Here is a 24,940-nt window from a genome sequence, read left to right as displayed (position 1 = left end):
GAAAATTCATCTTTCTGGGTTCGAATTTGACCTCAGACATTTACTAGTTGTGTGACCTTGAACAAGTCATTTAACCCTGTTTGCCTCAGTACCCTCATCTCTAAAAGGAACTGGAGAAGAAAATGGCAAACCTTCCATCTTTGCCAAGAAAATTCTAAATAGAGTCACAGAGTCAGACCCAAATAAAAACAACTGAACAATAACACTATTCTATTTATTTATTTATTTGCTTGTTTATTTATTCATTCATTTATTTGTTTGTTTTAGATTTTTTTGCAAGGCAATGGGATTAAGTGGCTTTCCCAAGGCCACACAGCTAGCTAGGTAATTATTAAGTGTCTGAGGCCAGATTTGAACTCAGGTATTCCTGACTACAGGGCTGGTGCTCTACCACTGCACCACCCAGCCATCCCAACACTAATTTATTTATAAGAGATGGCTTTTATTGGGAGAGGGGAGAATGTTCTAGGAGAGGAGAATGGGGGAGGTAGTGATAATTACTCAAAATAAGAAAAGTACATTAGTAAATGAAATATTAAAAATTAAACAGGAAAGAGAAGAAGAAAGATCAGAAAGGGACACAATCAAGTATCTGGTACTACCACATTACAACTGATACAATACTTGGTAACTGACTATACCCATTTAACTGATGAGGAAATTGAGGTAGTTTATCTAAAATTGTTCATCCAATGAGTGGGTAACATTGGAACTCAAACCTCTATTTTTTTACTGAAAAACTTTTGACAGATCTCTTTCCACAAGGATGAAAATACGAACAAAAATTTATTGTGTTTGCCCCAAAATGTGATTATCCATTCCACACATTTTAACTGATTTTTGTCTATAAGCCTATGTGGTTTGTTGCAATAATGGTCCTTGTAAAATATTACTTTGTACAAATACAATTGTTTGTAATGCTAGCAAATCCCAATGGCACTTATAGCAATTGTGATCAATCAAATCAGATGTGTTATTATGAAGATTTATAGCCTCCAGGGGGCAGTAGCACACATAAGGGTTATAATATACAAAAGCAGGAAGCAGTAATTCACAAACCAATAATATAAATAAATACTTTTACTCTGATGCATTATAGGACAGTTAAATGGATTTTAAAAAACAGTTTGAACAGTTCAACTAGATTAGCTTTGATTCATGAAAAAACATTAACCTGGAAGGAGAACTCAAGTAATACATGTATTTTTTTCCTCTGTCTTGCTTCATTTATTATTTTTAGCAAAGATTTGGATGAAGACAAAGATGGTACATTCTTCACAATATAATTTAAAGAAAACATGCAAACAACTCTGTACAAACAAAATATATAATATACTGGAAATTATCTCAGAGAAATAAACAAAAATTAAAGAGGATTTTTGCTGAGACTTGAAGGAAACCACAAAAGCCAGAAGGCAGAGATAAAAGGGAGGAGTTCCAGACATGGACAGGCAGTAAAAATGCAGTCTTGAGTTGAAGAGTTTGGTGCTAAGATCACCAAAGAGGCCAATGTCACTGTGAAAGAAAGTGTAAGCACATAATAGGAACAGAGAAATCAGATGTTAGGGGTTGCAGATATCTAAGGCCAGAATACTATAAAATCAAGGAGACTGACTTGGATGGGAATGTAAGTGTGGGAATGGAGCAGGGGTTCTTAATCTTTTTATTGTCATGTAACCTTTTAGAATTATGGTGATTGCTTTTCAGAATGATGTTTTTAAATGCCTAAAATAAAATACATAGGACTACAAAGGAAACAAACTATACTGAAATAAAGATGTAAACCACGCCCCCCAATCCCCAACTCAGTTCACATCAGTTCATTCTAGAATAAAAGATGAGTTTACATTCAGGACAATAATACTAGAAGTCATCATCAGGGAAGCAAGAGATTGGGAGATAACTCAGAAAGGTATGCCAGTGGATAAGGAGGCAGAATTTGGGTAATGGAAAAGTTAATGGAATTAACCATCAATAAAATCCCAATTTGAATGTTGATGGGATGGAATATTAATGCAATACTGGACATTGCTGCAAAGTCTGACTACAAGGGCTGTTCTGGATTAGTTCTTTATTTGTGACAGTTGTGTGCAACTATTCATAACCCTAATTGAGGTTCTTGGCAAAGATATGGCACTAGTTTGCTATTTTCCTCTCCAACTCATTTTTATAAATGAGGAAACATTCCCCCATCTATAAATGAGGGAAAGAGGGTTAAGTGACTTGCCCAGGGTCATGCAGCAAGTAAGTATCTGAGGTGAGAATTGAACTCAGGAAGACTTATTTTCCTGACTCTGGCATTCTAATCACTGTGCCACCTACCTGTCCCTTTGGCCTTCATGGTAGGTAGCAGGTAGTACATAGCTTTGACAGACAGAAAGATAAGACTGAAGACCTGATCCCTTCCTACCTTCACATACACACACACACACACACACAAACACACACAAAATGATCCAGTGAAACTGGTCTTCCTGTACTTCCTCACAACTGACATGCCATTCAAAACCTAGGCATAGACCCACACCTCACACCCTACACCAAAATAATGTCAAAATGAATACAGAATTTAAACATAAGGGGCAATACCATAAACCAATTAACAGATCAAGAAATACTCTATCTGTCAGATCTTTGAAAAGGGGAGAAATTTATGACCAAACAAAAATAGAGAACATTATAAATTGCAAAATGGAGGATTTTGCCCATATTAAATTAAGGGGTTTTTTTGCACTAAAACCAAGGCAGCCAAGATTAGATCAAAAGAAGAAAGCTAGGAAATAATTTTCATAGCTAGTGTTTTTGATAAAGGCCTCAATTCTAAAATATCTAGAAAACTGAATCAAATTTATAAGATTACAAGTCATTCCTCAACTGATAAATGGTCAAAAGATATGAACAGACAGCTTTCAAAAGAAGAAATTAAAGCAACATGTAATCATGAAAAAATGTTCCAAATCATTATTGATCAAAGGAATGAAAATTAAAACAACTATGAGGTACTACCTTATACCTATCAGACTGGCTAAGATGACAGAAAAAGGAAAATGATCAATACTGGAAAATATGGGAAATATGGGAATATCAAGACATTAATGCACTGTTGGTGGAGTTGTGAACTGATCCAAGCATTCTGGAGAGCTGGAACTATGCCCAAAGAGCAATAAAACTGATCATAACCTTTGACCCAGCAATACCATTACTAGGCCTATATCAAGAAGAAATCATAAAAGTGGAAAAGTCCCACATGTAGTGGCAAAGAACTGGAAATTAAGGAGATGTCTATCAATTGGGGAATGGCTGAATAAGTTATGGTATAAGCATGTTATGAAGTACTATTGTTCTATAAGAAACCATGAGTGGTTGGACCTTAGAGAAGCATGGAGAGAACTTCATGACATGATGCTGAGCAAAGAAAGCAGAATCAAAAGAACATTGTACACATTACTAACATTGTGAGTCGATCAGCTTCAATGGATGCAGCTTCTCTCAGTGGTTCAGAAATCAAGGACTACCCTGGGAGATCTGTTATGGACAATGCCATTCACATTCAGGGGGAAAAAACAAAAGCAAAACAACAGAATCTGAAGGTAAACTATGCACACTTAAAAAAAAAAAAAACTTCTCTTATGGTTTTCCTTCCTATTGCATGGTTTTCTCTAAGATTTCAAAGTATTATTTACTTGAGAGTCTCAATTATACTTCCATTTTACTAGCAAGGGTCATCAATAAATCAAGGTCCTTGGACTGTGCCTATGGCACAAAAGAATCAAATCAATAACCCTAATGGGTGGTATCATTTTAAGCAGCACAGAACAATCTACATTATCTATAAACAATCTTCAAAGACAGAAAAATAAGGCTGTCAAATAAAATTTGGTATTACATTATTTTAATTATTCTAATTTTACAATTTACTTAAAGGAGAATCAAATGTTATTTTCCTTTTACAAATGAGTAAATTGAGTTGCATAAGAAAATGACTTCTTCAAGGTTATAAAGTCTTACTTTCTTCCAGAACTTTTTAATATCTCATATTTTACCCATGGCTGTCAAATCAAATAACTTGGGAGGGGGAAAAACAGTATGAAAAAACTAGCACTTGGTCTTAGGAAGATGGTAAGAAATAATGCCTTTCCTAAATGTACTACATGACAGGAAATTGACATGTGAGCATAGGTATATGGTAAGAGAAAAAAATACATGATTTCAAGTCAGTAAAATGCCAATCTCAAAAAGTATAACTGTAACTAGACAAAAAGTAAATTACATAAGAAATTATCAAGTAATATTACCACTACTCTTAGAAAAGGTTTCATGTTTTTTAGATTCTCTTTAGGAATTCATATTCTTTTTAAAAATTAGTAGAATAGAATTACAGAAAAAAGAATAAAAAAATAGAGGAATAAGTACCATTTAAATTTTAAAATGGCAAACAGGTAACAAAAAGATTTAAATTTCTTTTATTAAGAAAAATGTGAAGAACAGCTATCTTGTTTTTTTCATTTTTAAACTTAAAAAATTGAATTAGATTGTTAAATTATATGTCAAAGAACAATTAATTTCCTGGTAAGAATTGATTTGTGAGCATTCTGGTGAATTTTCATTTTTTTAGAAAGGTCACAGGTTCCTATCACCCTAGTCCTGAACTCAATGTTTCTCTTCATATACTTTAAGCTCATATTAGCTTCTCTGGTTGCGGTGTGACATTGTTGACAGCAATGCAATAGGCCTTCTTCACCCTCAGTCTCCATCTTTTTCAAACTTTTTCCTCTTCCTTGTACTAATGAAAATGATTTTTTAAGGCCAAGTGCAAGACTTAAAATTTACACTTATTAAATATCATTTTCTCAGACTCTTCTTAACACTGTAAACTGAGAATGTCTTAGTAGAAGATGTGTCTGAACCTGGCCTCTGCTCCTAACTGTATGATTTTGGAACTTTTCACTCTCACTTTATTTCCTTATTTGTAAAATGTGGTATTGTACTAGAAGATTTCAAAGCTCTAAATTCTATGAGCTCAAAATCTCTGGAGCTCTCTCCAAGTCCTAGAATCCATTATGGTACTGAACACATTTTTTATAAGAGAAAATTATCAAGTAAAACAAGGATGGTAAAGGTTTGAATTGACAAACAAAACCAACAAATCAGGATAATTTAACTTCAGCTTATTCTGTAAAATATTTAAAACACACAAAGCACAAGGCTGGGAGGCAGGAACTTTAAATACAAATTCTAGCTCTAGTCATTTAGCAGCTGACCTTGGACAAATCATTTAATCCCCAAGAGTAAAAGTGTCTTCATGTATAAAATTGGAAAAGGCCAAAACTAAACCTAAGATCCTTCCTAGCTTTGATTTTCAATGATTATCCACATCTATCAGGAAAAATAGGTGCATCTTCTTATAACTTTAGGATGTTCAAAGAGCAGGAAAGGAAGAAATGCAGAGAGAAAGGAGCAACCAGGATCATCACAAAATTTAGAAAGCTTCAGAATATGTTCACATTAGCCAATGAAATTGGACATTTGGCTTTTACCCAGTTGTCAAGGGAAGTTGCTAAAAGAGATTCAAAACCATTATCTAGAAAAACAGAGAGACACTTCTCCATCAGACTTTTGGTGTCTGCTTTATATCATACTGTCTCCAAATGAATGCAGCTGCCAGGCTAATAAGCTGTTAAAATACATTCTTATTAAAATGTCTCCATAATAAAATTATAGATCTCTATAAATGAATGTATGCAAATTTTTAGTTATTGAGAAACCTGCTATTATTAGTTTTATGGAAGCATACTATCAAGATTCCTTTTCTGCAAAAAATGCAATTGTTAATTACTTCATGATATATCTATTAACTCAAACAAGTCCAATTTAAAAAAATCTGTCAATTATAACTTAAAATAGAAGGAAAGGAGAGACTATTCTTTGCCACTTGAGTTGTCTCTATACCAGATAAAGAGCTCTTACTTTTTTAAGTGAGAGATATGACTCAATGTGAATTCATGAAGTCCTTCTTTTCCCATTCCCTATCAAAAGTAAAAATCAGATTTGCCACCACAACCATTATTTAAAATATAGCAGAAATATAACAGAAAATTTATTTTTTTGAAGTACTACTAATAGCATTAAAGCAAACCAATACTGGAAAACTCTCACATTCAGTTTCCTGACAAAAGAAATTTGAAAACCAAAATTTTAGAGTCAACTTTCTTTTTATCCAATACCTTACCACAGCTATGAAAGTCATATCTTACAGAGCCTCAGTTTCTTTATACATAAAAATGGGTATAGACAGAGATAATCTGAAATCTCTCCTATCTTAACTACTCTTCCCCCCCCCCCCACCCCCTTCAGGAATTCTCAGATAGGAAGTAGTAAAAGAGTGAAACGTTGGATCATTTGCAGAAGCCACAAAAAATAAAAAGTCAGAAAAATACTGAAAATAATAGAGCTGTGGTTCAGTGAGCATTCAATTACATTAAAGTACTAGCAAAAGATACTGAGCTGTAAAATGATACAGCGTATTTCTTGCAGAAATGAAACAATTACTGTGCTATCCAGACAAATAAACATGTTCACTACCCAGACAGGACTATATAAATGCATAAAAGACAGGAAGAATCCTATTCTAAGGAATAACATTACAACAAGACTATTTCTAAGTCCCAGCAGATGACCCATAGTAATGGATTTTTGCTCATCTAGGTTATATAAAAATTCTAGTAAACAACAAGAAGACAGAAGCCTTTGTCAGTTAGTTCCTTTTTTGATTATTCAAGCAATAAATTTCTTGTAAGGCTATACTACAAGATACTCTAAGAGGACAAGAAGTCATGATCTGTTTCCTCAAGGAACATATAAACTAAACAGGAAAGTTGACAAGACACATATACAAATAACAGTAAACCTTATGTTCCTTGAGGGAAAACGACATTGTCTTATTTATAGTTCTATCTCCCCATAGCATAACACATAAGATATACTGTAAAGATGTCTGTTTAAGGAACAGCAAAAGTTAGAATACGCATGATGTCACTTGAAAGAGAGGGAGCTTGGGTTAAAAGTGGGAGGTGGGGAATGCTCACTTCTGGTTAAACAGAGACAGGTGTGATTTTAAAAGGTGGACAAGGGGTGAAAGATAGAAGATATTTTAAGCTGAGAAAATAGCATGATCAAAGATACAGTAGAATTCTCTAAGCTTGAGTTCACTTTTCCCTGGAATCTGTATAGAGTAGTAGGAGAATGTGACACAGAAATTGGAAAGGATGGTTTTAAAAAGAGATACCTACAGGCTGCATATTGACTTTAAAAAACATAAATTAACATTATCTAAGGTGTACTGCATTTTGCTTATATTGTTAAACATTTACCAATCTCACTTGTAATCTGGTTCTGTACTTGGGGGTTGTGTTGGCCAAAAGCTTGCTTGACACCTCTGATGTACTGGAATAATTAAATAGAGGAAGCATTAGAGTGTCTGGCAGCAGAGACAAGAGTAGTTCTATTTAAAAGCCCTGAGAAGGACTTGTTTTTAGGTAGATAGGTGGATTAGCCTCAATCTTCTCCCCATCCTTGAACCTCATAAACTTTGCAAAATTGGAGAATTTGGACTCCTTTTCAAAGATTCAAGGAAAAAGATATACATACCATTCCTAAGGAGAACTTCATGAAAGGATGAAAAGGATTTCAAGGAGTTTTGCACTTTTCCTTTATAACATGTGCTCTCTAAAGCTCATATCCACTTTCTCCTAGAAGCCCTATGTCCTAGAGAGGGAGCATACCAGAGACCTTTGGAAATTGTTATATAGATTTATATCAATATTATCACCTTACTAAATAACTATTTCTAAAAGCTAATTATGCCTGTCTGATCAACTGACATCAAATGATAATCAACAAGAAAAGGATACTGGTATGAGCTTTTGAGTTATAACATTAAGACCATGTCCCCCAACCCCTATGGGTTCCCAAGAATTGAGGGGAGATGTAGCAGTTTACACTCTGGAGATCCAACCTGGTAGTTCATTTGAGGATTGGAAAAGTAGTTCCAGAGCCTGTGATATACTTTTAAAATGTCAGGGTTTACAGATGATAAAATTTAGTTTTTTAAAATAGTTTGCTTATAATTTATGGGGAGAATGAGAAAGAATAATGAACAAAGGCAGTCAAAATGACTTAGAGCTTGAGAAATAAAAAATTAAAACAACATTGAGAATCCATATTACATGTCCCATATTGTCCAAGTCAACAAAAAAGAAAAATAACAAACACTGAAAGAGCTATGGAAAAAAAATTATATTAACACACATTTGATGGCATAGTGCACTACTCTAATTGTTCTGGAAAACAATTTGGAATTAAACCCCAAAGCACTTGGATATTCATTGACCTAGGAATTATTAGGTGAATGCCCCAAAGAGAGCAAAGAAAGAGAAAAAGGATCTATATACACAAAAATATTTATATCGGCTCTTTTTATGGTGGCAAGATTGAAGAAGTCTCATCAACTGAGGAAAAATTGAACAAGTCATGGTATATCAATGTGATGGAATAATTTTGACCTTTAAGAAATGATGGTAGGAATGGTTTCAGAGCAAACTGTGAAGATTTTTATGAAGTGATTCAAAGCAAACTGAGTATAAACCAAGGAAACAACTTATACAATAACAATATTTTAAAGACAGCTCTAAAGACTTAGTAATTCTGGTCATCACAATAATCAACCACAATTGCAAAAGGTTTAGACTACCCACTTCCTAAAATAGAAGAGATAAGACTTATAGCACAGACTGAAACAATTTTTTTTTTGGACATGGTCAACGTAGGAATTTCTTTTGCATGACTAACATTTTTGTAACAGTGGTTATGTTTTTCTTGCTTTCTTAATTGGGGGATATGGAAGGGAGAGAGGAAACAGAAATGGGGAAATTATGCAGATATGAAAATAAAATTTTAATTAGGAATGGGGAAAAGGTGATTAGAACCTACAGACCCTACAGTTGAAAGACAAAAAGGAAGAAATTGGTAAAGTCAGGAGACTGAATAGGTTCAAATGAAAGCACACCTAAATCAGCATGTCTGAATAGATGTGTGCCAATATGACAATAACAGATAGCATGGCTAGAAGAGAGATGAAAATGGATATATGGGTTTGAATTTAAGTTTGTTAGGAGGAAAAAAAAAACAAAAACCACAAGAATGTGGACTTTTAAATTATATCTCTCTGTAAAGAAAAGTTAGGTCTTCAGTTATAAAAAAAAATCTGGTACCATTATTTAGTGAGAAAACAGAATCTGACAGTTATCTAGCAAACTCTTTGCAGCTGTAATGAAATTTGCTATGTTGACTAAACTAGTCTTTAAAAAAAATAAAAAGGGATCTAGCCTGCAGAACTTCAATACTAAAGATAATACTTTCTTTAATTGTGGTTAATTCCTTCAGTAATCCCATTCATAAGCCATCACCTAAACACCAACCTTCTGGAAACTATATTGCAGGACTTCCTTAAGTTGATTCTCTGAAGACAGGTCAAAGGAACTGTCATAAGATTTTCCAGCCTGGCAGAAACTTCAAGAGACTGGAATAACCTTCAAAAAACCCAGGATACTTCCATAGCAAAACAAAATATTCAAGCAAGAATTCAACTGGAGTAATGGTCTAAATGACTCTTAAAACAACTATAAATCATCATTATTATTGTACCATTAGATATACACTAATAAACAGGTTATTTTTTTAAAAATTCAATCAAAAATTTCAGTGACAAAAATCTTAAAAGGCAGAAGGAACTAAAAAAGCCCATTCTGTAATATCCTTGCCAAGTGTTTTGTTTTTTTTTTATCCAGCTCAAGAGGACTAAGGGAAAGTCCACTGGATAGGAAATCTATAGAAATGAGTTCAAATCTTAACTGTTCTACATAATTCCTGAGTGTTCTTTGACAAGTCATTTTACCTTTCTGAGCCTCAGTTTCCTTTCTATAAAAATAAGAGGAATGTACTAGGCAATCCCAGAGTTTCCTTCCATTTTAAGTAGCATATCCTAATGATGATATGATATATGATACGGTACAGTATGGTATGGCACGGTATGGGGTACAGTGTGGTGTGGTATGCTATGGTATGGTATGGTATAGTAAGTATATCATGATACCAATGAGAACTCACTACTTCTGGACAATGCCCATCTGAGGGCTTATTTTAGTAGTTTTTTCTCATTTTATGTTTTTTATTATACAGCACTGAGTAAAAGGGGGTTAAGTTAGTTCAAAGGAGGAATTATTTCCCTAAGAAAACTAAAATCTCAATTATTACAAAGCCTTAATGCTAACAAAATTTCAATAATTTTAAAAAGTGGAACAGGTGAAAAGTGAAAGTTTGTTCAAAAGTCAAAAAAGCATGCCCATACCAAATTTCAAGATCATTCTAATTTAAAAATCTAGTAAAATTAAATTGGTTTTCGAAAAAGCCTGAGACAAAAAGTCACATGGTTTCTGAATTTTTGAAAACACTAGGACAGAATTCTGTTTTTGACCCTCAGGTGGCCATAAGAAAAATAAATTGGAGGTACCTGAATTGAAACACAAGGAACAAAATAAAGAATTTTTATTTTTCTGATCTGAAAAAAAAGCAATTGAAAGGCAATTGATGGCACAGTGAATAGAAATCTAGGGTTGGAGTTTGGAAGACCTCAATTCATATTTGTTTTCAGATGTTTACAAGTTATTCGACTTGGAAGAAGATGCTTAAAATTCCTTCTACCTCAGTTTCTTCAACTGCAAAATGGGGATAACAGCATCCACCTACGCAGGTTATGCGGACCAAATAATGATTTTACATTTTAAAACACTTAGCACACTGCTGAGCACATAATCAGTGCTATATAAAAGGTAATTGCCCTCCTCCATTCCCCAAAGGAGGACCTAGACTCCATTTTAGTAGAAATAACAGGAATTTGAAGTCTATTCAATATAGCAAGAACATCAATACAGGCACTTAAGTGCTCAACAGGAAGACAGAAACCAAGAACTGAAAATAAAAGTAGAAATTATAAGAAAAGGGTATTTGTGGGTCTCCCAGCAAAATACACTGGTTAAAAAAAAATCTACTCATGCTGAGTTATTGATGTTTAGCAGAGGCCAGTCTTAGTCATTCTACCAACAACTCTTTCAACTGTCACATGCAAGTGTCATCAAAAATAACTTATAAGCCAGGAGAGTGAAACTTAACTTGGCAAGGCTGATTACTTCTCCAATCATGTTCCACTTTTCCAGCTACTGACACACAGAGGGATTTCCAACCCCTTTCCTCCCACCATTGACATCCAGAATAGCTGGGAGGCAACCACAGTTCCCCTTTCCAATCTATTTGCATAACTATTTCCATATCTCTGCATAATATAGACACCAATCTCATTCTTTATTTAGGCTTCAATATGGAATCCTTTAAATTTTAGTTCTTTTCTTAAATAATTCTAAATATTTTTCTCCAAATTTCTATTGTTTCATTTCAGTATGGTCAGCAAATAATACATACTAGCTGTTTAAATTTTTTTTAATAGAAGTGCAATAAATTCTTCCCAAAAATGTTACATAAAGTCTTAAGCCTGACCTATTTAGATCTTAATACTTAACATTCCCTCACTACACCACCACTTCCTGAAGTTTTCAAGCAACATGGCAAGAAACTGAACTATGAAAATTGTTGGCTTTGAAATCTGCCTGTCAGGAAGGATAAAATTCACAAAAATCTTTAAGCATCAAATTGAAGTACAGTATATCATTGGTTAATGAATAGGCTGCTAGATAAATGAGAGGATATCAGAAATCATATGATTATCTCAATAGTTGCAGAAAAACCTATTGACAAAATGCACCATCCAGTCCTATTAAAAACACTAGTGCATGGGGCGGCTAGGTGGCACAGCAGATAAAGCACTGGCCCTGGAGTCAGGAGTACCTGGGTTCAAATCTAGTCTCAGACACTTAATAATTACCTAGCTGTGTGGCCTTGGGCAAGCCACTTAACCCCACTGCCTAGCAAAAACCTAAAAAAAAAAAAATACTAGTGCTTAGGAATGAATACTTTTTTTCCTTAGAATGTCATACCATCTAGCTAAAAAATCAGCAAGCATCAGGTGAAATGGGGATAAGATAGAAAAGCTTCCCAGTAAGATCAGGGGTGAAAGAAGAATGCCTGTTATCACTACTATTATTCAATATTGTACTATAATGCTAGCTTTAGCAATGAGAAGAAAAATAAAAGGAATTTAAATAGAATAGACAATGAAGAAACAAAATTATTAATATACCAAGAATATAATATAGGCATTTAAGTATTCAAGAGGAAAATAAAAACTATGAGCTGAAAATAAAAGTAGAAATTGTATGAAAGGGTATTTGTGGGTCTTACAGTAAAATAAGCTGGTTAAAAAACTCCATTTGTATTGAGTTATTAATGTTTAGTAGAGGACAAATGATATGAAGGTATATGTAAATAATTCACTAAAGCAACTTGAAACAATTAACAACTTAAGCAAAGTAGCTGGATATAAAATAAATTCATATAAATCATCAGTATTTCTATGCATTACCAACAAAGTCTAGCAGTATAAAAATAAATTCACATAAATCATTAGCATTTCTATACATTACCAACAAAATTTAGCAATATAAGATAGACTAGAAATTCCATTCAAAACAAATGTTGACACCATAAAATATTTGGGAGTCAATATGACCAGAAAGGACAATAATCAATGTTGGAAGGGATGTGGGAAATCTAGGACACTAATACATTTTTGGTGGAGCTGTGAACTCATTCAACTTTTCTGGAGAGCAATTTGGAATTACATCTAAAGGGCAATAAAAATGTGCAGACCCTATGATCCAGCAATACCACTACTGGGTCTATACCCTGAAGAGATCATGAAAAAGGGTGAAAACATCACTTGGACAAAAATATTCAAAGCAGCCCTGTTTGTGGTGGCTAAAAATTGGAAATTAAGTTAATGCCCTTCATTTGGGGAATGACTCAACAAACTGTGGTATATGTATGTCATGGAACACTATTGTTTTATTAGAAACCAGGAGGGATGGGAATTCAGGGCAGACTGGAAGATGTGCATGAACTGATGCTAAGTGAGATGAGTAGAACCAGAAGAACATTGTATACCCTAACAGCAACATGGGGATAATGATCAACCTCGATGGACTTGCTCATTTCATCAGTGCAACAATCAGGCACAACTTTGGGCTATCTGCAATGAAGAATACCATCTTTATCCAGAGAAAGAATTGTAGAGTTTGAACAAAGACCAAAGACTATTGCCTTTAATTAAAAAAAAAAAAAGGTTACCTTATTATGTAATTTTGCTATCTCTTATACTTTATTTTTCTTCCTTAAGGATATGATTTCTCTTATCACATTCAAGGTAGATCAATGTATACTATGGAAACAATGTAGAGACTAACAGAATACCTTCTGTGGGGAGTAGAGGGAGGGAAGCAAGATTAGAGGGAAAAATCGCAAAACTCAAAATAAATAAAAATCTTTCTTTTATTAAAAAAATAAAAATAGATAAAAACAAAAAATATTTGGGAATCCACTTGCCTAGAAAAACCCAGGGAGTTATAAATGAATATAATTATAAAGCATTTTTCACACAAATAAAGTAAGATCTAGACAACTGGCAAAATATCAGTTGCTAAATAATAAAAATGACAATTTTTGTCTAAAGTAATCTCCTTAACTAATGTCAAACCAATCAAACTACCCCAAAATTATTTAATAGAACTAAAAAATATTCATCTGGAAAAACTAAATTCATCTGGAAAAACAAAAGATCAAGAATTCAAAAGATCAAGAATATCAAGGGAATTAAGGAAAAAACACAAAGGAAGGCAATTAGCTGTACCCAATCTAAAACTCTATTATAAAACAGGAATTATCAAAACTATTTGCTATTGGCTAAGACATAGAGTGGGGGGATCAATGTAATAGGCTAAGTTCACAAGACACAGGAGTAAATTAGTATTCTAATCTGCTGTTTGATAAACCCAAAGAGTAGTTTCTGGAATAAGAATGACTATTTCACTGGGAAATCGCTGGGAAATCTAGAAAACAGAATGGCACAAACTAGGCACAGACCAACACCTCATACCCTATGCAAAGATAAGGTCAAAATGTACACATGATTTAGACATGAAGGGTGATAACCATAAGTCAATCAGAGAACAAGGGGTCATTTACCTGTCATATTTATGAAGAGGAATATTCATATCAAAGAGGAGATAGAGAATATTATGAAATGCAAAATGGATAATTTTGATTATATTAAATTTAAAAGTTTCTGCACATACAAAACCAATACAAAGACTAGAAGAAATGCAGAAAGCTGGAAAACAGTTTTTACTACCAGTGTTAATGATAAAGACTTCATTTCTAAAATGTATAGAATGATTACATCATATTATAAACAATCTAATGACCTAGGAGATTTTTCTGTTTCTGCTGAGATTATGCTTTTTTTAAAATTTTGGTTTTTAGGGGAGATGAGAGGAGAATTATTATTATTATTATTATTATTATTATTACTACTACTACTACTAATAAGATAATAGCTAGCATTTATATACCTTCTACTAAGTGATACTAAGTGCTTTACAACTATTATATCCTCAACAACCCTAATAGGGAGATGCTATTATTATTCCCATTTTACATTTTAGAACACTGAGTCAAAAAGAGGATAAGCAATTAGTTCAAGGTCACATAACTGTAAAGTGTCTGAGGCCAAATTTAAATTCATCTTCCTGACTCCAGATCTAGCATCCAATCCACTGCAGTACCTAGATGTTTCATAGATATGGTGATTCTCTTAGAGGATGGGAGAAGGGGAGGAATTATTTATTCTTTTAAATGCTCATACAGACCTAAGAATAATGAAGAGACAACCCAGTGACCTGTCATACTTTCCATTTTCTAGGATAAATGAATGAATGAATAAAAAGCATTGATGTGTTTACTTTTTGCCAGGTGCTATGGCATTGCAATGCATATTCAAATACAAAAAGCAAAATAGTCCTTGCCCTTAAGATGTTTACAATTTTAATAACACAAATGGGGCAGTAAGGGCCAAAGAGGGGTGAAATTGTTTAAATAAGCATTTGTATTCCCAGAGGAATCACTGGGCAATTGATTGATAGTCACCATCCCAGTAATGATAGTATTGATTTCATTAATCATCCCTAAACTAGAGGCAGTTAAAAGGGGCTGAGGGAGAATTCTCATGTCAACATATTATAAAGATGGGTTGAGAACAGCATGGTAGGGCTGGATCAGGTCAGATATTATGAACCAATGCACAGGGTCCCAGGGCAGAAGCCAGAGTGATGAGTCCAAGGTTGCAGATGAATGGATGTAACATGACATGAAAATGACCAGAGAGCAGAAAAAACTAAATTCTTTGGCAGGCTTAATGATAAATGCTGATTAAGTAGAACACACTGCAGTAAGTTCCTCTAAAGAAGAGGGCTACTGTTTTTTTGCAGAAGTGTTACTACTTCTATTAACAAAGCAAAATCAGGAGCCCTTGCTAAAAACTTTTGCCTTGGAGTGAAGAATTTAAAACTACTGTTTCTCTATACTAGGAATAAAGCTCCATGGAGCTCTGATTGGCTCAAATGCAATCAAGTATTCCATTAGTGTCTCCAAGGGGAAAGTGAAAGGATTCAGGTGAAACTGGGTGTATGAAGCTCTGAAAAAATATCCATCACAGAGTTGCCTTTTTTGGGACAGTTTTCTGGTCATACCAAATTACAAAAGTATCTTTGCTCTCTTAGGTTTTTTTCAGGGCCAGTCTCAGGAGAGAGGAGATGACATGGTGATTACATGCTGATTACAAGACTTAAGGCAAACTGGAAATCTGCCCTCTGCTAAAGAGCAAGGAGGATTAGCATCAACAACTCCCTTAGAATTACTCTCAATTAAACTAAGATTGCCTTTCCCTAAAGCTCTACAAGTTGTGAGACTGAAAAAAAAATGTAATTGATCAAATGAGATAATACACATAAATATTCTGCAAACCTGTTTTACAACCCTTAGTTATTGAGACTCAGTCTTCTTTCAGTACTGTCCATCTCTTCATGAGTCCATTTGGGTAGAGACTAAGGTAGTTTGTCATTTCTTTCTCCAGTTCATTTTACAAGTGAGGAAACTGGGGCAAACAGGGTTAAGCAATTTGCCCAGACTTACACAGTTAGCAAATGTCTGAGGCCAGATTTGAACTCAGGAAGATGAGTCTTCCTGACTCATGGCCTAGGCACCTCTGTTCACTACACCATCTGGCTACCCTCATTAGTCTTCAGTTCTTCTATATGGAATCAAAGAAGAAATGCAATGGGGCAGGCATTATTCAGAAGGAATGCAGGTAACATTACCTTTTTCCCTCAGAATCCTTTTTTCCAGGAACTTTATACCTAAAAAAACTTTACACAAAAACTTTATACAAACTTTTTTCCTGGAAATTTCAGGTCCAACCATATTTTAAGAATTGGCATAAATACAGAAACAGTGAGGGAAGAAACATGAGTGTCACCAATGAGTTGGGGGAGGAGGGGAGAATGAGAGGAAATAAGATAAACTGCTTCAAAAAATACATTATATTTTGCACCACTTAAAAAGCAGACTGATTCGGCTTTCCAAATGAACAGCAATTTCCTACATCCCTCTATAAAATACACGGTATATTTCTCTATAACCTTGTCATACACAGTTAGGTGAAAGAGAGGCACTAATGGAAAAACAATTGTCAAAAGAAGGAAACAAATGTCCCTGTACATAAACCACACATTCCTGACCAAGATCATAATTTTATTCACTTTGGAAGTAAAAAATATACTCAAGATATCATTTTTTTCTTTTCACCCACATAACACACACACACACACACACCCACTACACACGCACAATAAATCCCCTTTGATCCAAAGTATTTTCTCAGTCTCACTATATATGTGTGTGTGTGTGTGTGTGTGTGTGTGTGTAAATTTTTTCACAATAATGCCATAAAAACTTTTTGAAAGTCCAATTCCTGCAGTTAGGATTTGTTGGGTGTGCTAGAAATCGAGGAAACTGGCATTAACAACATATCATTTACTGCTGTGAAAGATATCACACCAAAATGCACTCTACAGCTGTCACTACTGTAATTGAAATAAGTTTCTTTTTGCTGTTAAATCCCTAGTAAACGGCACCCAACCTGCATTAGCCCCAGTGATTTTCCCTGCCGTGATTCCAATGAGAACTCAATCAATGGTTCTCTGTTTTTCAATCAAGTGTTCTTTTTTCAGCAATTTTAAAGTGTATTAATTTAGAAAAATATAAAACTACCTCAGCAGACTACCATTAGCAGACACAGTATAGTATAACAACCTGAATTAGGCACATAATTGGGCAAGAACTGTATAACTCCCTACCATCAAGTGTATATAACTAATAAAATCAGGAGATTTGGGGTCATCTACTAGATTCATGAATTTTCATTTCAAGTAATGTATTCTGTCTGGAGAAGAAAATGACAAACCACTCCAGTATCTCTACCAAGAAAACTCCAAAAAAGCTTGTCACAAAGAGTTGAACACAACTGAAAGGTTGAACAACAACAAAATGTATTTTGCACATTTGCTATTTTTTAATTATTTTAGGGGTGATCACTGTTTCATGCCTAAGCAATTAACATTTCTCTTTTTATTGTGATTCTTCAGATATTCTATTAATCCAAGAGCTTAATTTTTTTTTGGCGGCATAGAGTCTACTATAGTCTAGTAAAATGCCTACTAAAATAGTGTTTTTAAAATACATAAATCAAAATACATAGATTACAAAGGAAATCAATTATATCAAAATATAGTTATCTAAATATTTTTAAATAAATTTACGAAACCCAGGTTAAGAACTCCTGATGTACAATGAATTTTAACAAAGTTAGAAACATCTTCATCTTTTCCTCTGAAATGTCTACATTTAATCATAATTTTCATGGTTACATACAGCCTCCAGTAAATATGCTTATTATCACAGTGGACTTCTACTTTCCTTAATGTAAGGTCTTTATGTATTTGATATTTGTGAAAAAGAAATTTATACTCTCTACATTATTACTATGAATAGCAGATAGGCCCTTCCCAAAAATAAAGTGTCACAATAAGGAAGCCTGAAAGAGAGAGAAGAAAAGTTTAGGACAGAAAGAAAATCATCTAGCATTCAGCAGATTAATAGAAGCAAAGAGCCAGCAAGCTCCAGAATGACCAACAAAGAGAAGAGCATTTGGTCTTGAGCAGAATGACTGACAGTTCTTGGCCTGAAGCAAGTACCAGTACCTGCTATAGAGCACCTATCACCATTTTCCTGTATTCTCCAGGCTTTCACAATGATAACAATCTTCAGTCAGATAACAACACCATTGAAAGTTGTGGGGGAAGAAAAGAGGGTGAAAGAAAAGAAGTTCAGAGAACATGAAAGAATTCCTTATGGAGGCAAACTAGTTCTTATCTCATCTACTTTTCGTACTTTCCTTTAGCCTATACTGCTTTACAATTAAAATCCTGCATATTCTTTCCCCTCTAACTCTGGAAGCAGCCTTCTTCCACATGCTGTGCTGATTCAAAGCAGGATGCAATGCAATGAGTAATAGACTTGGAATAAGAATAGTGGGGTTCAAATCCCAACTCAGTTACTCACTAGTATGTGACACTGTGAAAATTTCATCACTTCTCTGGGACTCAGTTTCTTGATCTATTAAAAAAAATGAAGGCATAAAACTAGATAATTTCTAAAGTCCCTTTTAAAAATCTTATGGACAAAGTCCAATTGCCTTCTGTACAAAGACAGTCTTCACCTACCTGATTTTTCCTGAATGTAAATTTAAAGGCAATGTTTCATTTTTGTCTTTATACCAACTATGCCTAGCCCCAAAATAGTGTCTTGCAGATAATAGGCATTTTTGCAGATATCTGTTTATTTGAGTGGCCGTGGATATCATTTGGAAAATTTTTGTAGTATTCTTTGGCTTGGTGCAATCAAAGTCTGTGTCGTCATCATCATCATCATCATCATCACCATCATCATCATCATCATCATCATCAACACCACCACTAGGATTTAGATACTATTTTAAAGTTTGCAAAGGACTTTACAAATATTATTTCACAGCTGCCTTGGGAGGTAAGCATTATTTTAAAGATGAAAAAACTGGAGCAAGGAAAGGTTCAGTGATTTGCCTAAGGTGACACAGTCAGTAAGTGTCTGAGGTGGATTTGAACTCAGGTCTTCCTCTCTTTCCCTTGAGTGCTGCCTCACTGTCTTCTGTAAACAAGAGCACTTAGATGACTTCACCATTTGCAGAAAATCTTTTTTCACTTAAAATTCTTTGCAGAATTCTCTACGAAGAGACAAACATGAAGACAAGCCTAACTTTTCCTGATAACTGCCTCATCTTATGCCAAAGATCAGAGGGACATTAAACAGTTATCTCTGCCATTTCTAGAAATTAAACTTACATAATCTTCATATATTCACAAAAGGAACTATTGAAAAATAATCTTGTTTCTTGCTTTCCCTTCAGATCTGTCTTCAGAGTTACCTCTAGCTCCTGGGATGTCTCCCAACAAGATCTCTTCTACCTTCTGAGCCCCAAAACAGGTAATGCAACCTGACCTCTGGTCTGGATTCTATTCTCCCTCTGCTCCTACCTGCTATAAGATGGGTCTTTTCCCCACTAATATATTCTCCCCTTTCCTTCAATGAGTTTAAACTGATTCATAATCTTTCTCTTTTACAACTCTTATCCTCATACCAGAAAATATTCTGTCTCTCTCTCTCTCTCTCTCTCTCTCTCTCTCACACACACACACACACACACACATGTGTCATTTTCTTATTCAAGAGTTATGAAATTTTTACTTGATTGTAATTTTTTTAAATCATTCCATCTTTCTCTATTCCATATGGTCCTTACCCTTACACACCATGACCTTCATTCTCTCCATCTGATAACACTATGTATGTATCTATGTATCTATGTATCTATGTATCTATCTATGTATCTATGTATCTATCTATCTATCTATCTATCTATCTATCTATCTATCTATCTATCTATCTTCTCCCTTATCCTGATCTCTCAACTCAACATATTCTCTACTCTGGAATCCCCTGCCCCCTGCCAAATACCAGTCCTGAATTACTTCTACTATCTAGCTCATTTGCTCACAAAATTTCTTTGTTTCAACAAATTTCTGTTATCTAATCTCAGTTCACTGAAGTAAGGCAAATATGATATTCTTCCCTATTCAATTTGTTATTCCATTCACTGCAAATATTCTCATCTCTCCCAAATTCCCCCCTTAGGAAGAATGAGTGAACAAATTATGAAGTAGGAATATAAGCCTCTTCTCTCAATGTCCCAGCTGAGGACCTCACCTCAAGCATCACTGACAAAACACTATTCAGACATAATTTCCTACTGTCTCCTCCTCCTTCAGTCAAGTTTCAGATAAGGGATACACCCCTTGACAAGAAAACCCCCATTTATCCTCCTTTTGTAGCTAAATTCGAAATTCTGAGAAAGTTCTTATTTTCCCTGGTTTCATTTAGGATTTAAATCAAATTCCACCTTCTGAAGGAAATCTTTCCCACTTTTCTTGAACAATTAATGTATTTGTCTCTCAGTTCACTTTCCATCTACCATTTTATATATACTTTTTATTTCCTGTTGTCTCCCTAATTGGAAAGAAAGCTCCTTGAGAGCAGAGAGTACTTTTACCTTGATCTGTATCCTCACTTCTATCACAGGGCATCAGAAAGTGCTAACTGATTAACTACCAAGTAAAATGAATTTTTCTCCCTTCTTTATTTAAATTTTTTTTAATTTACCAACTCCAACAAGAGAGTATCTCTAAATACAAAGGATCTGAACTCCAATCTTTCTAATTCCAAGGCCAGTGAGTGCTCTATCCACTGTGGTCTATGGCCCTCCAGGCAATGAAACATATCAAATCGAACAAAATAAATTGACACATTTGCCTTGTCTAAAGAGACATCTAATTGTGAACTTTATGTCTCTCATACTGATTACAAGAAGTAGGGAGTATGCTTCTTCATGAAGTCTTAGATGGTCATTACATGGATCACAGTTCTTAAGTCATTCCAAGGTGTTTTGCATTAAAGTGCTATTTTTTTTTTACTGTGTAAATTGTTTTACTGTTTCTTCTCATTTCACCCTGAATCAATTCATATATGTCTTCCCAAATACCTTGAAAATTGCCCTTTCCATCATTTATTACAGTAAAATTCCATTACACACTTAAACTGCAATTTGATCAACCATTCCCCAACTGATTTGTTTTTAAGTTTTTGCTACAACAAAAAGAGTTGCTATAAACATCTTTCTACAAATAGGTCTTTTGCTTTTTGCTTTGATGTCTTTGGGGTATATATTGAATGGTGGCAAACTGGATCAAGAAGTATCCACAGTGCAGTGACTTTTAAGGTATATTTTTAAATTCAAATGCTTTTTTATAATTAAAAAAACAGTAAACAGAAAGATCATGAATCCTCTGCACCTTTCAATCAAAACAGAAGACCAAAAAACATCTTCTATCTCCCAAAAGCAAACAAATACAAAATGCCACACTGACTATCCCCAGGGTGAAAAGGCATTTTCAAAAATGTGTTTCTTATCCAAAATAGTCAAGAATCCTGGTCCTGCCATCCACTACAAAGTTCTATCTTTTCTCCCATTTAGTGCTAAACTTATAGAAAAAATAGACTTCACTTCATGCTTCCACTAATAGGGATTCATAGATTTTTGAGCTGGAATGGCCTCAAAAACCATCTAGTCTATAAGGCCTTCATTTTCTAAATGGTAGTAGAGGTTACAAGATTTGCCCAAGGTTAAAGTAAGTGGGCTTAAAATCCAGGTCTTCTGACTCTAGCACTCAGCTCTTCAGTGTCCTTTCATTTCTTATTTCCTTGTCATCTAGCTTTTGACCCTATGAATTTATTGAATAACTTTTTTCAAAAGTTAGTAATTTTTTTTAATTTCATTTATTTAAGGCAATGGGGTTAAGAGTTACTTGCCCAAGGTCACACTGCTAGGCAATTATTAAGTGTCTGGGTCCATATTTGAACTCAGGTCGTCCTGACTCTACCAGGGCAGGTGCTCTACTGCTACGCCACTTAGCTGCCCCTGTGAGTCACTTCCAATGAGAGTAAGGGCTCCCCTATTCTCTCTCACCCTCTCCCACTCTATTGGAAAAAGCTTTTTCCTGCTTCTTTTATGTGAAATAACTTATCCCATTCTACTTCTCCCTTCTTTTTCCTCCTAGTACATTCTTTTCTCACCCACTAACTACATCTTTTTAATGTATTATACCTTCAAATTCAACTCCCTCCTGTGCCTTATCTATGAATGCTCCTTCTAACTGCTCTAATAAATGAAAAGGTTCATATGAGTTATCAGGATCATCTTCCTGCAGGTATACATGCAGGTCAACATCATTAAGTCTCTCATGATTTGCCCTTCCCATCCATTCTCTCTATGCTTCACCTGAGTCCTGTACTTGAAGATCACACTATCTGTTCAGGTTTGGCCATTTCATCAGGAATGTTTGAAAATCCCTTATTTTCATTGCATATCCATCTTTTCCAAAAGAGTATGTATGGTCAGTTTTGCTGGGGAGTTGATTTTCCGTGTAATATAAGCCATTTTGCCTTGCAGAATATCATATGCCAAACCCTATAAGCCTTTAATGTAGACACTGCTAAATCTTATATTATCCTGACTGTAGCTCTCAAGCATTAGATCCTTAAAGAGAATGCTAAACTGACATATGCTATCCTTAATACGTTTGGATCATTTCTTATTCATCTACATGTATGTGTATATGTATGTGTATATGACTGCTAATGGGAAAGAATGCATTCTTCCTAATTTAATAATATAGCATAGGGATCTTAGAAATTTTCACAATAAGCAGGAAATATAACCTTCTTGAACTGCATATAGAAAAGGAAACAGTTCAAAGCACTATCAAAAACTAGAAATAAATGGGAAAAAAACCTTGAGAAATAATAAGAATATGAAGATCACATTAATGAGGTTGTAGGTTCCACTCACTGGGGTTTTCAACCTCCTCCAAACTTCTCTAAATCATAGCATCCTTTCATGTTTATTTCAACAAGCAAAGGAATACTCAAGTAATTTTTAATTTAATAAAATTTAAATTTAATGAGAGATCATTTTTAAAATGAAAGTACTCTAAATATCAATATCATGGATACTCTGGAAATACTTTCACATTGATAGAACGTTTTTTGGTTGAAATTTGTATGCAATGTTTTTTTTCCAGGGAAAAAATAGATGTGTGTGTGTGTGTGTGTGTGTGTGTGTGTGTTTCATGTATATATGTTTATCAATATGTTTGTAAAGATTATATAGACACACACACAGAAACACATATAACTAAGGAGACCACATGGCATAATGGATAGACAGGCAGCTGGTCTTGAAGCCATGAAGACCTGGATTAAAGTCCTGCCAAATGATACATACTGGGATATGTGACCATGGGCAAGTCATTTAATTTCTCAAGATTTAGGATTACAAATTTCAAAGGAGGCACTGGATGAATCTATATATCCAGTGAAAGGAGTTTCCTTTCCCAGAAATTCTGTCTATCCCTATATATTAAATGATCCATTTAGAGAAAATAAACAATCACACTGATAGAAACCTAAGAAGATCTCATTAATTTTAAATAATTTAAAATCAAGTCAAACTCATCATGTAGTAAAATCCAGTGGATGGGGAGCAGCCAAGTGACAGAGAGAATAGAGCAACAGCCCAGGAATCAGGAGGACTGAGTTCAAATCCAACCTCAGCCACTTAATAATTGCCTCACTATATGACCTTGGGCAAGGCACTTAACCCCATGGCCTTAAATAAATGAAATTTAAAAATAAAATAAAATCTAATGAGTGTGATATAACCTTTAAGCAAAGCTAGATCCCACAAAATGACATCCTGACTAACATGAGTAAAACATTACAATCAAACCTTTTCATAACATCCCAAATACATATATCAAAACAACCTCAGGCTAACCATCCTCTGTTCCATTACTCAATATTTCTTCTGTTTCTCTTGGACCCACTGATGGGAGGATCTGCCATAGGATAAAGTTAGGGAAAAAAATCAACTTCAATTCATTCCACAAGCATTTATTAAAATCTGCTATGATCCAGGCACTGTTCTGGGGCCTAGGTGCTCAAGGGTCTTATGTTCCATCAGCATAAATAACAGGGAGAAATACTGAGGAGAAAAGGGAAGTTAGGAAATAGGATTAAGGTAGTCTTCTTGTAGGGTTTCCAACTTGAGTATATATCACACCAAGGGATATCAGAAAATTTGTATAGGTAAAACACAATGTTTAGTAAATAATGATATTTATTCTATTGATATCAACTCATATATTTTGTTTCTGTGTCCCAAATAGTAAAATCTAGAGTTTTCTTCCTTTCTCATTAAAAATAAGCACAAAAATATTTACTAAATAATCAAAAAAGTATGAAGGGCACAATAAAGTTTGGAACTATTATTGTAGGAGGAAAGAAGCACTGATACTTAGCATTAAAGGAAATTATATATCCTACTATAGATAGAGGTAGGATGAGAGTTCTTCCCAGGCATGGGGGAGAAATCTGTGCAAAGGCCCAGAGATAGGAATAGCAGAGCCTAAAGCCATCTATTTAAACAATTAAGAAAAGATCTGGGTTGTAAAGTTATCACTAACAGAGGAGCAGGAAATTTTGCACTGGTAATGACAAATCAAAAACAATGGACAAGCAAATGGAGTGGAAAGCTAAGAACAGAAGTGAAGGT

At 34.4% G+C, this 24,940-nt stretch overlaps 1 protein-coding gene across 2 annotated transcripts in view; it reads right to left on the bottom strand.

The window, feature by feature from the left end:
- The window catches only part of PRIM2 (DNA primase subunit 2), a 379,634-nt gene that overhangs the window by 128,735 nt on the left and 225,959 nt on the right, over positions 1-24,940 (bottom strand). The window lies entirely within an intron of this gene.

This window comes from Macrotis lagotis, chromosome 5 (assembly GCF_037893015.1).
Source record: "Macrotis lagotis isolate mMagLag1 chromosome 5, bilby.v1.9.chrom.fasta, whole genome shotgun sequence".
NCBI lineage: Eukaryota > Metazoa > Chordata > Mammalia > Peramelemorphia > Peramelidae > Macrotis > Macrotis lagotis.
Note: the sequence above shows the minus strand (reverse complement) of the source record. Positions and strands in the feature narration are given on the sequence as shown.